The sequence below is a fragment of the Carcharhinus amblyrhynchos genome, chromosome 17 (genome assembly GCF_965287045.1).
Source record: "Carcharhinus amblyrhynchos chromosome 17, sCarAmb.v2.hapA, whole genome shotgun sequence".
Classification (NCBI taxonomy): domain Eukaryota; kingdom Metazoa; phylum Chordata; class Chondrichthyes; order Carcharhiniformes; family Carcharhinidae; genus Carcharhinus; species Carcharhinus amblyrhynchos.
The window spans coordinates 32,776,116-32,793,571 of NC_137340.1; the positions used below are offsets into that span (position 1 = coordinate 32,776,116).

Genomic DNA, 17,456 nt, shown 5'->3' on the forward strand with positions numbered 1-17,456 from the left:
AAACTGCAACATTGAGAAAATGGGCACATTTGAGATGGTTGAATTAATGGTAACTCCATCATCGCAAGTGCTGTGGTGGTCAAGGAAACCAGTTCGGAATTACAAGATCCTTGTGCTTGCAGCCAAAATAATTGGTAGGTGATGTATTAAGGCACAACAAAAGATCTTTGCCTTCAAAAGAGGAAAGCGGTCATTTTTCAAAAGGCCTCCAGGTAATAGTGACACAACAAATCAATAATAGAATGCATTACTCCTATTTAAGTGCAATAAATCTAAGTCAGCACAGTAATAGGGTTAAGGAGGAATGGCTCAAGCAGCAGTGAAAATATACACAGTCCTTCATCTCAACTATTCAAAGGAGAGAGACAGGTACCATTTATAAAAAATGGCCGTAATAGAAGGGACAATTTGCTGCCGAACAAAATGCTAGTGAACCCATTCTCCAGTAATGGCTTATGACAGTTGTGATAATTTTACAGTTGGTTTTGCTTCATTCAACACACCCAGTTTTTAGTAAACTCGAACAATGTTCACCTTAGGGGCTGTATTAATAAAGGGCATACCTGATGGGGCAGGTGAAGGCAAGATGTGAAACCAATCTATTGTTTTCTTGGATCGGAAAATATCACCCAAGGAGGTGCAGAAAACTCAACTCCTCCGAAAGATAAAACTTAAATCATATGAACAAATTGAAAACACCTTTATATATTGGATCAAATGCAGAAGATTCAGAATTCCAATTCATTTCTGAAGACAAATTTACAATATTTTACCACAAGGGCAGTGGGCAAAAAGCTTTCAATTAAATTGGCTGGCCTGCAAGATTTTCACAGAAAAATCCTTTTAGTCAAGCTTGCTTCAGGATTTCAGAGAAGCCCTTGATCTAAGTTACCATGTCAAGACAAGCAATCTGTCAGCAAGAGAATGAACCAACTGTCCTTCTGTAGCTCCAAGGACATTTGCACATTACATGAAGATTAAGTGGCCACCAGAAGCAATCTCATTTCTGCTGATCCTCGGGCAGTTTGATGCTTCATCATAACTCATTCTTTTGAAGCAGGCAACACAAAACACTCTTCTCTTGAAGCATATGAACTCTAAAGTGATCGGTAGTGCAAAATTAAACCACAATGCAGGATTTTGTTAACTATTCATAAATGTTTTCTCCAGCTGGGAAAGGAGGGTAGCAACAAAGGTGGCCAAGTCTTAGCTCATTTCAAACTATCAATAACATTTCTAAATTTGGAACACGATTATACTTATAAAAAACTCAAAAAACTGTTCATTGTTTCAAAGCACATTGCCATCGAGTTTCTAGAAGGAACCATATTTCTCCTAAAGTTTTTAAATATGAGTTGGAAAGTCTAGTGAAAAGCTTGGTCCGAGGTGGATTTGAGGAGCAGAGAGTTTAAAAACAGAACGGGCACTGGAGTGGCCCGAGGGCATTGATAAATTGCAGAGGGTGGAGCCTCAGTGGCTGAAGGCACAATCTACAACACTGGGATGAATACAGATATAGGTCAAGAGTCAGGTGAATGGAGTGCCCAGAGGAGGATCGTGCTGCTTGATGAGCTCCTCCAAAAAGATAATTTAAATGATGGGAGGGGTCTGGAGTAAAAACATTGAAAATGATAAGCTGAAGGAAGAATAGGACATTAGATATCCAGCAAAATTTGGATGAATTGAGGTGTACACCAGGAGAATGAAGTAGAGAGAGGACATGAGCATTGGGATACTTCTGGCTGCAAGTAACGAAGGGACGTATGGCTTCAACAGCTGATTGGGGGGGGGGGGGGGGGGGAGAGGGGGGGACGACAGAGACCTGCTATTTTAGAGGTGGCAGTGGATATTAGGTCGTCAGAGAATATGGAATGGGATTGTGAATTATGGCAATGTTGCAACAATCTGGTTCAACCTCTGGCAGAAGACAGAAATGAATGGAGGGAGTAACAGGAAGTGTGTTGAGTTGAAAATAAGATTGGAAAAATCTAAAGTTGAGCTGCAGCCAATCTAAGATCAAATATCAGAAAAGCAGAATGACAAGACAGAGGAACAGAAAAGTCAGAGGTAGGATAAGAGTCAGCAGCACATTGGTGGTACATAAAACCACTGAGTTGATGTGGTAGGTGGGTGTGGGGATGGTTGCAGTATAAAATCCTTAGCATGAAGCCCTTCATTTTAATTTTACTGTAATAATTAGACTAGGTTGAGCTAATTGTCAAGTGCCTTATATGTATTTGAGAATTCACAATGTACCTGCAACAAAATAAGCAAAGACATTATATAATGTAAAGTAGAGGTTTAAACTGTATTTTCAACATTGTGTGCCTTGGCCAACTTTGTTCTGAATGCAGCATAATGGGAAATAGTGGCAGACAGGCCAAAATCTTTCATACAATGGAACACAAAAGGCAGTTTCTTTTATCTGTTTTGGGTATGCGAAAGCAAGTTTAATCAAAGTTTAAACTGACTAAATCACTGATTAACAGAGTGGATTTGTTCATCGGTCATGAGACTGGAGCACTCTCCCAAGCTGACGAGGCCAGCTTCAGCTAAAGAATGACTCATTTTCCCAATTAAAATTCACAGATGTTAGTTATGGCCTTGGACACTGGAATTGCCGTGGGTTAGGTTCCCTAGGTAATGGGGAGGAATCTACAGGGGCAGTGAGCTAAATGATCTTCTGTTCCTGTTGACAGGTGGAATGTTATTGGCTAAACTAATGTGTAATATTGTAATTGGACCCTTCAGTCTGGTTGACAAGGCTGGGCAGGATATCTGAGTGTTCAGAACAATAATTTCATTATTGCGATATTAGCTGGGAGGATAGCAAACCCTCATTTGGCTGTTTCTTTCTCCTGATGCACGCAAAGCAAATGGCATTCCTTTTCACTAACTACACACTGTCTTTCGTAGTCCATGTATTGGTTGTGTGAGATCAACTAAATATAGTGGGACACCTCAGAAAATTCCTCTTCCATGTGGACGTCAGAGTTCCAGAATGTGGAGGAAGAGGGGGGTAAGGAGAGATGTCTTCAGGGGCACCAGGACTCAAGGTCACCGATGAAGGTGCCGAGGACATGTAATAAGCAAAATTAAACTGAGTTGTGCAATGGATGAGAAACATTGGATGAGGGACTAAGGAGGGAAAATCTGATAGCAAATATCATGTGGCCTTGGTTGAAAGCATTTCAGAATATGAGTGAGTTGATGGGCAGGGGCAGCAGCTTACTGGATAGTCTCTGATCTTGTTCATAAGAAAAATTGATGAAGATCTCATGTTGGAGCCAAAGGTGAAGAGAACAAGGGGGGGAAAAAATGTTTGAGGGGATAGTTAGCAATGGAGAACTAAGCCTGAGTTTTTTGTTAAAGCATGGTGGGTTTGGCCAAGTACTGGGAGAGGTCTGGCAGAGTTTGATGAGGCCAAATTGATCAGCCACTGAGAAACTCACTGAAATGAGCTCTTCAGCTTGGCTATAGATGGGGCTTGTGTCTCACTACCACAAACGTCAGATCATTTGCACAAATGGATTACTTCCCAATGGAATTCTTGCCTGTGAAAAGTGATGCATCAAAGCTAAGAGCTTTCCTGAGATAGACATTGATCCATGATTATAGATCACAAGTTGCCTCAATATATTTACACTAGATTTCTAAAAAAAGAGCTGCCTCAGCTCTGATCACTGAACTTTCCATTGCTGAATTACCCTGGGCAACATTATGGAGGTGCTGAATCCCTTTGTAATTTGTTTAATCTGCCTGAATTTTAGGACTATTAAATCAAATTAAAATTCAATATTTGGAGATTCATGACAACTACTGGTACCAGTCTTGAGCATCGTGAAACACGGTATATGGCAAGAAAATCCTATGGTTAAAACAAGATAAACACTTCAACTCAAATATTAAACTTGTCATGTTAATAGTTGGTAGTGGTCAGTTGAATAATTTATGCTCATTAAAATGTAGCATTTGCTTGATCACATTCAAAAATAATTGCTGTTGTAAATAGTTCAAGAGCAGATGGGAAATAGATTAAAAAAGAGGCAACTTTTATCGTGAGCCTTTCATTACCTTGTGTCCAGCAGCACTTCACATTCAATTAATTGTTTCAAGTGCAACAGTCATCATACCACAGGCACAAGAGAATGAGCCAAGCAATAACCATGTATATTAAGATACTTATCCTAGTTTTTCCACAGACTATGTACGTGCTTATTGCCAAAGTTTTGAGATTTAGGGCAACACTCCAGCAAAACGTACCATTCTCAACAGCTTTTACAGATGCATCATAGAATGCACCCTTTCCAGCCGTGTCACAGCTTGGTATGGCTCCTGCTCTGACCAAGACTGCAAGAAACTACAAAGTTGTAAATGCATCTTAGTCCTTCACATAAACCAGCTTACCACCCATTGACTCAGTCGACACTTCCCACTACCTCAGAAAAGCAGCCAGCATAATTAGGGGCCCCACGCATCCTGGACGTTCTCTTCCACCCTCTTTAATGGGGAAAAACAAAACAGTTTGTGGTCACTTACCAACCGACTCAGCTTCTTCCCTGCTGCCAGACTTTCGGATGGACCTATCTTGCATTAAGTTGATCTTTCTCTACACCCTACGACCATAGCACTACATTCTGCACCTTCTTTCCATTTCTATGTACCATGCACTTTGTCAGTATAGCGTGCAAGCAACAATACTTCTCATAGTATACTAATACGCAACAATTAATCAAATTTCAGACAGCATCTAAAAGGAATCATACTCCAGCATCTGTCACTTGGAGTAAACACAACAATCCCATGGAGAAAATGGGACACAACTTGTGGATGGATCTGCCAATCAGCCAGCCCTCTGCATTAGCAAAAGCAACGAAAACACAAACCACATACAAAGACTGCCTGCCCGAACACCACATTCAATTACTTCCGCATTAGCCAAACAAATCATCAGCTAAATCAGGTAAAACTGGAGCACAATGCAGGGGAGGGGCAGCCATCATTTGATCAGAGGCAAAATATTCACCAACTCATTGTAAACAATGTCACAGATTCAGGAAATATTAATCTTGCACATTTGATGATTTAGAATTTTACCACATTTCAACAAAACAGGAGAAAATCTTGGAGAACTCAGACTGGCAAGGTCAGAGAGCAGAGACATCCAGACATGAGAACAGAGACCGATCTGGATAATTTTCTAGCAAACAGAAGTCAAGCCATTGATTCAAGGTTCTTATCCAACACAAGAAACGTTTTGCTGCAGATCTTCAGAATTACGGACATATTCAGCCCCCCTGGCTCAGTATGTCAGTGCTTCTTATGCAACACTGTCAACAAACAAATGTCAGCTTTAGCCTGCAAACACTGGCTAAAAGCAATGGTATATTCCCTGGTTCAGACAAGGCTTCAGATGAGGCAAGATGCTAGATCTGCTCATGGAAGCTGTTTTTTCATTTTGAAAATAATCAAGTATTTTTGTGAAGAACCTTGTAGTTTAACAGTCACATCCTGGGTCAACTGACTAGTTAGCACACCACAACGTAGGAGAGAGTCTGTATAACTTTCATGTTGAAAGTCAAAATGTTCCCCCAGTTTAACATGTACATCAAAGCTAAAGTATGTCGTTTGGAAATACAATCTTACCAAGTGTACTACCTGGCTTGCCATAGTCATGTGACACTATCATGAGGCAAGCTACTTGTAGCCTGCCATCTCTGTTCTCATTAAAAACTGAGAACAGTGTAGTAGGTCAACTGTCCTTACACATGTCAGGAAAGAAAACACTAGAAATGGTTTTGGAGGAGACAGCACAGAAAGGCACATCATTACTCAAATTTGTACAAGAGCTGCTGAAATCAGAGCTCTGGACAAGCCCGGAGCTGCAGAAAAAGGCGGCAAGGACAAAAGCTGCAAATAAATTATTGAATGAGTAAAGTAGTTAAAGCAAATTTTCCACTCCCATCTTCAGCTGAATAGAAAAACGATGCCTAACCTGGCTGGTTTACCGCATTTCCAATGGCGAAATCTTAGACTGCAGCAAACCTGATGACAAAGGATGAACCAATAACAGTAGCCAGAAGGCTGCAGGGAAGGGCACACTGCCCTAAATCTAACTGGCAAGCAAAAACAATAGATGGCAGACATTTTGAATGTCTTCAACACATATTGAGCCACAAGTGAATGTTATACATGAAGCTTATGCATTCAACTCTAGAGTTCAGTATGAAAATGAGATCGTGCATGGCTGTACTAACGCAGCTTGCAAAATGAGAGAATTTTGACAGCTACAAAGTAACCTGAACCAAGGTAGATTCGTCTCAGGTGAACAAGACCTTCCAGTGACAGCAAGTCTATTGAAAGATGAGAAACCAACACTCAAAGTGATAGATGTGTGCCAAAATGCAGAAGTTGTGAAACAACAGCTAGAAAATGTGTGTGTATGGTAGAGCAGACCAGGAAATTAAGGCCAGGCCTAAACTGCAGAGGAGCAGATACCATGTAGGACAGCATACATAAGAAAAAAATTGCTCAGCACGAGGAAAACACTAACTGCAAGAAACAGAATGAATAAGCACAAATGTTTATCAAGGAAAAAAGTCCACACAAAGGGCCACTGGAGAGATGTCAGCACGAGTCCAAAGAACAAAACAACTTGGATCAATCAAGTACATAGATAACAAAAATGATTGTGACTGTTACAATGATGACCATAGACAGTGTGTCAGATGGTGCCTCATGCAACATAATCACAGATCCTTGCAAAGTAGCTCAGCCTGGAGATCCAAAAAGGAATTCCTTGAAACAAGACTGAGGCTACATGACAAAATTTCCATAAAACAGTCGCCCCGTAATTCATTCCAGTAAGGTATGACTTTCCACAAGACATGGGAGAACATGGTTTGAAATGCAATAAGCAACTGCCAAACTGTTATAAACTGTTTCTATAAAAACTTGTATTGATTACAGAAGTTCAGTGTTTCCATTTCAGCACATTCAATCTTTCAGCATCAAGAAAAATTCAATACTACACATCAGGGTTATTGCCAGTACATAGGAGCAACTGATCTACAACCTCTGGGTATTCTGCCAACCAGTAGGTTTAACACAGGATTCAGAACGCTGTCCAATAATGACCATCAGGAATTTTCCTGTTCAACCCACAAACTAGCAATCAGAACAAAATTATCCTGTTGAGGGCAGGTGAAAGGTGTGCTGTTGATTTGTGGCAAAATCTCAGGGAAACACCAATGGATATGAGCAGAGCTATGGCCAGAGCTTGAATTTATACAATCCTAGCCAGATACTGTTCTGAAGTTCATTAGTATCACAAGTGGGCTTACATTCACACTGCAATGAAGTTACTGTGAAAATCCCCTCGTTGCTGCACTCTGGCATCTATTTAGTTACACAGAGGAAGAATTTAGCATGGCTAATGCACCAAACCAATGCGTCTTTCAGACTGTGGGAGGAAACCCAGTAAAGAACTCCCACAACACCAGGTTAAAAGTCCAACTGGTTTATTTGGCAGCACTGGCTTTGAGCCTCAACCTCCTTCAGTTGAGTGAGAACTTGTGTTCACAAACAGGGCATATAAAGACAAACTCAATTTACAGAATAATGGTTGGAATGCGAGGCTTTACAGGTAATCTAGTCTTCAAAAGGTACGGATAATGTGAGCGGAGAGGGGGTTAAGCACAAGTTAGAGGATGTGCACTGTCCCCAGCCAAGACAGTTAGGGAGATTTTGCAAGCTCAGGCAAGTCGTGGAAGGTTACAGATAGTGTGATAGTGGGCCCAAGATCCCAGTTGAGGCCATCCTCACGTGCGGAACTTGGCTATCAGTTTCTGCTCAGCAACTGTGTTGTTTTTGTGTGTCGCTAAGGCCACCCTGGAAAGCGCTTGCCCGAAGATCAGAGGCTATAAGCCTGTGACCGCTGAAGTGTTCCGAGTGGAAGGGAACATTGCTGCCTGGTGATTGCTGAGCGACATTCATTCATTTGTTGTCGCAGTGTCTGCATGATCTCCCAAATGTACCATGCCTCAGGACATCCTTTCCTACAGCGTATCAGGTAAATATTGGCCGAGTATGTACCGTGCATCTGGTGGATGATGTTCTCATGTGAGATGATGGTATCCGTGTTGATGATCCAGCACGTCTTGCAGAGGTTGCTGTGGCAGGGTTGTGTGATGTCGTGGTCACTGTTCTCCTGGAGTCTGTAGCAAACTACCCAGCCATCTCCAAGAAGATCGCACATATATTGACACAGACAAGTGGAGAGGAAACCCACGCAGACAAGGGATAATGAGCAAGGAGCACAGAGTGATCCAAGACAGGTCCCTAGCACTGCTAACCACTGTGCGGCCTGAACTGACACTGACAGGATGGAAAGATAAAACAAACATGTCTTTAAAAAAATTGTGCAACAGTATATTTAACACAGTACCAAAAATATAGTAACAAATGGCCACGCTATGGAGTCAGCTTCTTGACCAAAAAAAAGTGTTATTTAAAACAAGTTGGTGAATCCTCAAAAGAGGTGGTTGGGGAAGGTAAAGAAAAAAAATGCACATTACTCCAGATTTACATTGCTAGGTCCTGAAGCCATTAGCTAAATCTAGACCACAGATATCTTCCCCCCCACCCTCACCACACTAAAGTCTAACGATGGTAAACACAAACATCTGGGTCATTAATGACCAACAAAAAAAGTGTATTACTGAACTCAGTAATTGCTTTCGACAAATTAAACCATAAAAAGGTTAAAATTGACATTTAAGTCACAACTGTCTTGATTCCGATTCCAAATTCCTGCTGCTTCTGCCTTAGTTATATCGGATCACAGACTAATGCACGTACATCATCAACATCTCTACGGGTAGCAGCAGCTAAACCAGACAGGCCCTGCTGAGGTGGCAAAACTGATAATGAAAAATTTGTGGGGGGTGTAGATTGTTCATACGCTACCTCAGACACAAATGGGCTGTGGTTTGTGTTGATCTGCTCTTATTTTGTTGTTCCTGGGGGCACTTGTTTCTGTCTGTTTGCACTGGTCCATTCTAAATTCCACACAATGTGGCCAGCCAGTTTTTCTCCTCCTTTGCTGCAGCGATTCCCATTCTGAATCTTGGATCAAGGATGTGACGGTGTTCCACATGATTTATGCAGAATCACGCATCAAATCATGAAACCACACCCCTGCCCCCCACCCACCATGCCCAATCCTATGTGTCTCTCTCACCATTGAAGGATCCCAAACACATTGCATACTTTGGATTGGTGGCACAATTGTTTGTTCAGGTGGAGCTAATTTTTTTTGTTGGAACACTAAAAGAAGTTCCCCCTCAGAAATCCAAGAACCCTCTGCACTTTGAATGCTGCCTGCTGAATGTAGAAACACCCACTAAAGATTGTTTTCAAGATGCACAGGTTAGGTGGATTGGCCATGCCCTTTAGTGTCGGGGGCTAGCTGGGTAAATGTGGGGTTATGGGGCCTGTGTGGGATTGTCGTCCGTGCAGGCTCAAAATGAGCCAAATGGTCTCCTTCAGCACTGTCAAGAGTTCTAGGAATCTATGGAGGCCCCAAGTAAGGTCATGCTAGAGAATTTGATTACAGAACTTAAAGCTATCCATTGGTGGTCATGTACACGATATAGCATGGCTTGGCATTGAATGTCACCTCCCACTTTGGCAATCCCAGAAGATCATCCAGCAAACTTGTTCTTACAAGTAGCTATGCAACAAGTTTCAATTTTGGCACATGGTAATGAAGAGTTATAAAATTACTGAAAGCAGTAGGGGAAAGGATACCAACAGTAGAGTTACAGGGTCATAGCTAAATAGAGAATCTTGGATAAAGTTGATGTAGCTGCAGGGATAGAGGTAAATAATACACTGCAACTGGACAGATGTGTTAGTTCTCATGTTTGATCTGAACCTACAGAATTTCTGGGTAGAGGTTGTGGAAGTTTATAGAATATTTGTGAGATTAATTCAAGTCATTCCCAAATTCAAAAAGCAAAAACTCCATTAAATACAGAGGCTGCATTATTTACAATTTCAGAATCGATTTTATGGTCCCATTAAAAGCAGCAAGGATTGATGATTTTTACTCCAACTGTTTAATCAAGTAAATTGATAAAAGAGCAGAGGAATTTACAGGGTTGCAATCCAATTGAAAACATCTTGGTAGAATCAAAACTGACAAGCGCAGATAGAAAAAGAGCAGATTTAATCATGCCCGTCAACTGAATGCAGATCGCTTTAATTATTTAAAAAATTATAAATGCTCAATTTTAGAATGAGATCAGCTCATAGGTTCTTTTGAGCAGTTTTATCTACAATTCATTAAAACAAGCTCCCAACGCCCTCCATACCCTTGGTATTTGCGACCCAGAAGAGGGACAATGGTTCTGTTCAAAGCAGCCATGTTAAATCCAGTATTATCAATCCAGCTCAACATTTCTTCTGATGTCACTAAAAAAAAAGGGGGGAGGAGAGAGAGAGAGAGAGAGAGAGGAGGACATGTGGCTGCATGTCACAATGCAACATGTTATCTCTGTGCAGACCACTAAGATTCAAATATCTAGTCCAAGAATCAAAACAGCAGGTTCACTGCACAAAGCAAAAAAAAAGGATTTTGCTAAAGAACATGAATACTGACCACATGGTCAACTGGTCAGTTAAATGTCATCATTGGTAGTTCCTCAAAAAATGGAGGGTGACATCTGTCATCAGGATGAGTGAGGAGCCCAATTCTGGAGCCACAAGTTCTCCCGGAGTGGGGGCATGTTGTTGTGCAAGGGAAGTGGAATTCGCAGACCCAGGCTGGCTTCCCTCGACTCCTTCAGCTGCCTCCATTCTGCCTCATTCTCAAACCACTAAGCCTCAAGTGGCTTGCGAATTGATGAACAAGGAGGAGCCATGCCAAGCGTTCCACAGCCCTCTCCCAGTCAGTGGCGTTCATGTCTCAGTGCTCAAGGGCAGCCTCGACGATCTTTTTGTATTAACACACCTTTCAGGCATTACTGCTTTTGACATGGAGGAGCCTGGGTTTCCCATCAATCCCTCAAGTGATGCCACAGAGCTGCATATTACTAGTGTCACCCTTAGCAGCAAGGTTGGGCCAAGATGCCGATCAGTGCCATCTAGAAGGTCAACAGTACAACAGGTGATGAAAGCCTGCCAGTGTGAAAGCTGGAGGTGGCAGCAGTTGCAAAGTGCTCATGGGTATCATTGCTCAGGGTGTCAAAATCTAAGCACCAGACCACCAAAATCATATGGTTAATGATGGTAGCACGGGGTCCCACACTGGAAGGATGCCGAGTTTTACCAGACAGCGTGGTCAGTGCAGTATTGGAGGGCTGAAGGGCCTGTTCCTGTGCTCTAAATTTTCTTTGTTCTTCAAAAGAAAGAGCAGGTGTCTAGCAGGGTCAATTGCTGCACCCTGTAGTGATGGAGGAATGGCCATATAGAGCTGGAAATCCTGAGTCAGGGATCTGTACATAGGCAACAGATGCAGGAAGATCACTGGGTACTTGTACTGGGACAAAGTGGTCTTGGGCAACAGCAGGTGGTGACACAGCAGTCGTTGTCAGGATACCCTCTGCTCACCCCAAAATCTAAAAAAAAGGTGTCCTAAAAGGCCGATTCTTTTTCGCCAGGCTGGGAAACCATACCCTTCGAGAGCAACATCTTTCACTGTCAAAAGGAGTCTTTAAAATGTTGCAACCTGGAATATTAGACACTCTTGGATAATCTTGGACTGCCTGCCTGGAAACAAGAGTTGCGATCCTTTCAGGTGAACTGTCAAAACGCCAAACTGACATTACCACCTTCAGCGAAACCTGCCCCTCCTGGGATGGGACAGCTGAAGGACCAAGGGAACACCAACTCAAACTGATTGCGGTCCTCGTATCCATGGAGTTGATTTTGCATTCCAACATAGGACTGTGGACTCCCTGCCAGAACTCCACATATAAAGACTTTTCACCTGTAGCTCAGTGACAACCAACATGCCACTTCATCTGCACCCTTGTCCAAACTTTGACTCCGATGAAGATGGCAAGGAGAATTCTATTCCAACCTTGAAGTCCACTCTGCCATCTCAAATCATCCTTCAGGAGGACTTCAATGTCCAGCTTGGCCATGACTCCCAAGTCATTAGGTGGGAAAAGCCAAAGTGAATGGCATCATCCTGCCGACAGTAATGACCTCATTTTAACAAAGCCTCTTCCACAAAGAGAAGAAATGCAAACCCACAGAGACAAAGATTCAAGCACCAAAACCTCTTGGATGTGCCACTGTTTGAACCAGTGATCTGGGTCACTTGATCCATGCAGTGCATGACCCATGTCCGAATAGATCATCAACTTGTTCAATGAGCAACATCCACCCAGCACCAAGACATCAAGAGCCAAAAACATCCAAGAGAATGATGATCAATGTCTCAGCCCTAGTGAAGGGAGCTCACAAACAACCTGGAAAGTCTTCACACAACCAACTCAATGTTAGAAAACTGCCAAATAAAGACAGCTGCACTAGATTCCTGCATCCAGACCAACAGGTTTAAGCATCAGCAGGACTAGATGGATGAAAACCGTAGTGAAGTACGTGACCTCCTGAAACAAAAACAAGTGGCCTTCATTGTCCAACAAGACAACCCAAGGTTACAAGGCAAGAAGGACCTTTTCAACAGCTCAAAATTGATATACGAAGACAAATTAAGATAGTTACATGAAAAGAAAGCCTGAGAGGTCTAACAATGTGCTCAATATCATGAAGCTTTTCTGAAACCACAAGAGCTACCTATAGACCACGGTCAAATGGACAAAATCCCTTTCATTTGCAGGACTGCATTTTCCTTAATGATGACAATGCCATCCATCAGCACTTGGAAAATATAGTCAACAACTCATCCATGAATCCAGTGTCAGCTGACGCTCTCCAGGCTAACCCCCGTACCCTAAGGTAGAATCGATATGTAGACCACCATTGATGGGAGAGTTGCAATAGCAAGTGAAAAATCACCAAAGCCTGTAACCCCATTGATATTCCAGCTGGTAGGCTTTTGCTCACATCAAAACTCCACTTACTGATCCTATTAATCTGGGTGGGGGGAAAAAAAAAGTCACTCATCTTTCCTACTTCATTCCTCCATCTGCAAGAAATGTCAAAATCTTGTCATGGTATAATTGCAAAAAGGTATGAGTGGGACATCTAAAACAGTTGCCTTTGAAACCCAGACCAGTGTCAAGTCAGTCTGTGGCATCGTTATGCCATTGTCAATTCCACATTATTGCCTGCCCTGGCAAACCAAACATCCAAAAACAGACAAATATTCCTCCTCTAGACAACGTTGAGCACTTTCCAAAGCTTCACAGCCACCAAGGTCATGACTGAGCAGGGGATCCAAAGCTGTGCCAGTTTGGTCTTCTCCAAACTACAGCAGCACTGTTTGACAATAAAGGTCTCAGCAAGTTAACAGAAGTCCTAGCGTACAGAGCAGTTGACATTATATTGCTATTGTGCAATGAGACCAGGGCTCTGCACCAGCCAAACACTAGAGGTGCTAGAGAAATTCTATCAGCACCATCTCTGCCACATCCTCCAGATTCAATGTGAGGACAAAACACATGCAACTGGACTAAGCCAGCTCTCAAAATTGTTACCACCCCAGACGTTATGACTGAAAGGAAGATCCCAGAAAGGTAACCTGGCCTCATAACTAAAACACTTAATAAAAAGGAGCAAGAGTCACAGGACCGCTAATTAGTTTTAACAAGGGAAAAACAATTAAAATTTTAAAAATTGATTATAATACAATACTTGAACTCAAATGCATAGGTTTTAGGGTCAACACTGATTACAAGTACATCTTAATCTACAATGATCTCATCAACACAAAAGTCCCTTCTAAGCACACAAGCTGACTGTGGTCAAATGCAAATACTCTGCTCTGAATGCAAGTTACTGTCTATGGCTCAGAATTCCCTCAGATGATTCTTATACCCATGAGCCACCTTCTCACCTGAATTAGCTTCCACATAAGCAATTTCAAATTCCACTTCCATAACTCATACTTTTAAATCTTGTTTTACATTATACTCTGCTGCTTCCTTCACTTTTAGGCTTTACAACTCTCCGTTCAGGTTTCCTTCGTCTTAAAGCCTTGTACACAAACACTTAAGGTCCAGCCATTGATTTCCACTTATTTCAAATTTATTCCACATTCATGATTTCACAAATTGTAGCACCACTGCAGATATCTTTCTGACCTTGTACAATTCAATGCCTTTTCAACTCTGACTTTACTGAAGAGTTTCCTCTGCTCTGTTAACTCCAGACTTGAGAAACTTCTCTTCATTGCTCTAGTTTCAACTGGCTGGACTTTAGGTTTCCAGTATCTATTTTCTTAACCATTGCTCCATAGTACGGCTTTTCTTCTCGCAAGGCTGAGACGTTCCCTCTTTAGCCTTCTAAAACTAACAGCATCCAGCAGAGCTGAGAGCCACGCTATCTCTAACGGCAACCAAATTAGCTAAACTAAAACTTGAAAACCTCTGCCTTACAAGACCACAGCTGGTTTATTTACTTTTCACATCATGGCCCTCTGAAATTGAAACCAACTCCACACCTACAAAACATTTGTCTTGCGTGAGTCTAACCATAGGTTTCATCCTTCCTGGCACAGTAACATTAAACCCACTTAAAACTATACCTTATTTCAAATGTTTACCAATACAATTATGTCCTTTAAAACAGTTTAACACAACCAGGAAAAATTCCTGCCAAAAAAAAAAATAATCAATGGTTGTTGACTCCTAGTTCAGCACAAGTGTCACTGGTGTTATAAGCCTGACACCCTTGAATCTGAATTCTCCCGGCTCTACTGGTTCTGAACTTCAGCTCTGCATCTGAGAACACTCCTCAGCTTGGCTATCCCAGAAATCCAATTCACTGTTCCTAAATTCATACTTTTAATTTGCACGAGCAAATAACACGATTTTCTCTAAAAAAAAATACACACGACCATCACAAATGGAACAAAATTGTCTCAAATTTCACTTCACCTCAATAGGCCTTTGTCAAATGTATTTCAGATTCAAAATTTACTCCTTCGCTGACAAAGCCCATTTTGAAGTACCTGAACTGCATATTATTTTCACTTTACAGTCAATGCCCATCACCCACAAGTTATCATTCCCACGAAACTTGAAGGGTGAAATCACGAAGGGTGAAGTCACAAAAGGTGAACTTAAGCATGCACCGAGATGACACACAGTGTACACGCATCTTAAAATCAGAAATATTAGGAACCCTACAACGCAAGAGGCCATTTGGCCCATCAAGTCTACACCAACAATCCCACCCAGGCCCTATTCCCGTTACCACACATTTAACCCACCGTCCTCTGCATCCTGGGGCAATTCAGCATGGCCAATCAACTTAATTTGCATATCTTTGGATGATGGGAAGAAACCAGAGCACCCAAAGGAAATGCACACAGACACATGGAGAAATGTGCAAACTCTGCAAAGACAGCGACTCAAGCTGGGAATTGAACCCAAGTCCCTGGTGCTGTGAGGCAGCACTGTTAACCAATGTGCCATCGCTATATGTGAGGTCAGAGTTTGACATCCAACATAACTCTAATTTGCAGATAAAAGGCACAATTTTAGGGTGTGAACCATGGTTAGGTGCACATACACTCACGGGTAAACCAATTTGATGAGAGTGGGTTGTGAATGACACGAGTCAACTGTATATGCTCTCAAATCAAATTTGAAATGCAGAAATGCAAGGGAAACCAGGGTTCAACTCAACATTCTCCCTCCCCCAGTCTTCTGGAAGTCCAAAACCATTTATACGTGAAGCTCAATGTTTGGATTGTAATGGAAAGTCAGGCAAATTAGCTCTAAGAATCCAAAGAATTGTTTCAAATAAACTGTCACATTTCTCCAATACAGAACCAAGAATTAGACAAATAACTCCAATCCTGTATTCCCATAATGTCAGTGATAACGTTAAGAATAAATTTTAGGGCCAAAGCATTTCACTTTAACAACAGGCAGAAGTGATTGAATAAATGAGCTGGTCTATAAAATTGAACTGAAAGATTGGAACAGCAGGAATGTCTAGAAGGTATTTGCAGTAATACACAAAGGCAATATTGCTGTGGAGCTTACCAAGGCTTTGCAAAATAAATTTACAATAAGAAACCAGCCATATGGCATGAAAAGATAGGAGGTTCATCCTAATCTAACCAGTTCAAACAACAGGGGTTCATCAACACCAGAAACTAGTTAAGTGCCAATTTTTTTGCCTACACTAAAGTGAGTTGGAGGCAGCTTGGAGAAAAAAAATCAAATGTATATCTGCTTCAAATACATCAGTTCAACTAAGTGTTTTAAGTTTACTGTTAAATATTGGACAGACCCTCTATAGCTTTTCAAATCTAACAGGATAGGGAAGGAATTATCCAACAAGTGCAGCAATTTAAACTTACAGGAAATCTTAGCAACTGAAAGATTAATAGTTGAATGAATCTCAGATTAGTTTCTTCAGTTGTACAACAATTGAATTCTTCAACAGTTACTTTGGCTAAATGTGAGCATAAAGTATAGTAGTTTTTCCATTTTGGGCCCAGAGTTCAAGCTCTCCCCAACAAGAAAATAAATCCTTATTTTGACTGCCCGACTATGCAGCTTAATCTGTTAAATTAGATTTTCTCTCATCTTGGGCAGGATTTTCTGAGACATGTTTGCCCCGAAATCAGAAAAGCCCATCCAAGGTCACAAATCTTTTCATGGTCTGTGCCTCGCCCATAGACCACGGAATCCATGGCAGGTGGATTGGGAAAATCTGCCCTTTTATCTTCCCAGCCCTCAAAAAAACAGAACAAAAAAAATCTGGGGCATATCAAGACATTGGAGGCAAATTCACAGGCATTTGTAAAAATGCAAAAAGGAATCATCCAGTATGTGAAAAGGAATTGTATTTCAGAACATCACCAAAAAGTTTTGCACAGGAAGTGATGCCCTTGCAAGGTATTGAATCAAAGCAACATAGGAATCTCGTGGTAGCTCTTCCACACTCATTTTGCCCAAAAGGCCTGCAAATCTTCCCTTCGATATCCAATTCTTTTGTCAAAGTTCCTGTTGAATCCGCTTTCTGCATCCTTTCAGGCTTCCACTCCAGGTCATAGCTTGCTGTTCAAGAAAGGAATCTCTTCTTCCGTTAGCCCTTTTGCCAATTACCCTAAATATGTGCACCCTTGTAACCAACCCGTCAATGCAAACAGTTCTTCATTATTTACTCCATCAAAAGCCTTTTGTTTTGAACACCTTGGTTAAATCTTCCCTTAACCACTGTGCTGAGGACAGGCCCAGCTTTCTCCAGCTTCTCTACATTACTGAATTCCATCATTGGCCTCAACCCAGTAAATCTCTTCGACA

The 17,456-nt window shown here is 41.6% G+C and overlaps 1 protein-coding gene across 2 annotated transcripts in view; it reads right to left on the reverse strand.

The window, feature by feature from the left end:
• Positions 1-17,456, reverse strand: part of inpp5f (inositol polyphosphate-5-phosphatase F) — a 216,584-nt gene that overhangs the window by 147,294 nt on the left and 51,834 nt on the right. The window lies entirely within an intron of this gene.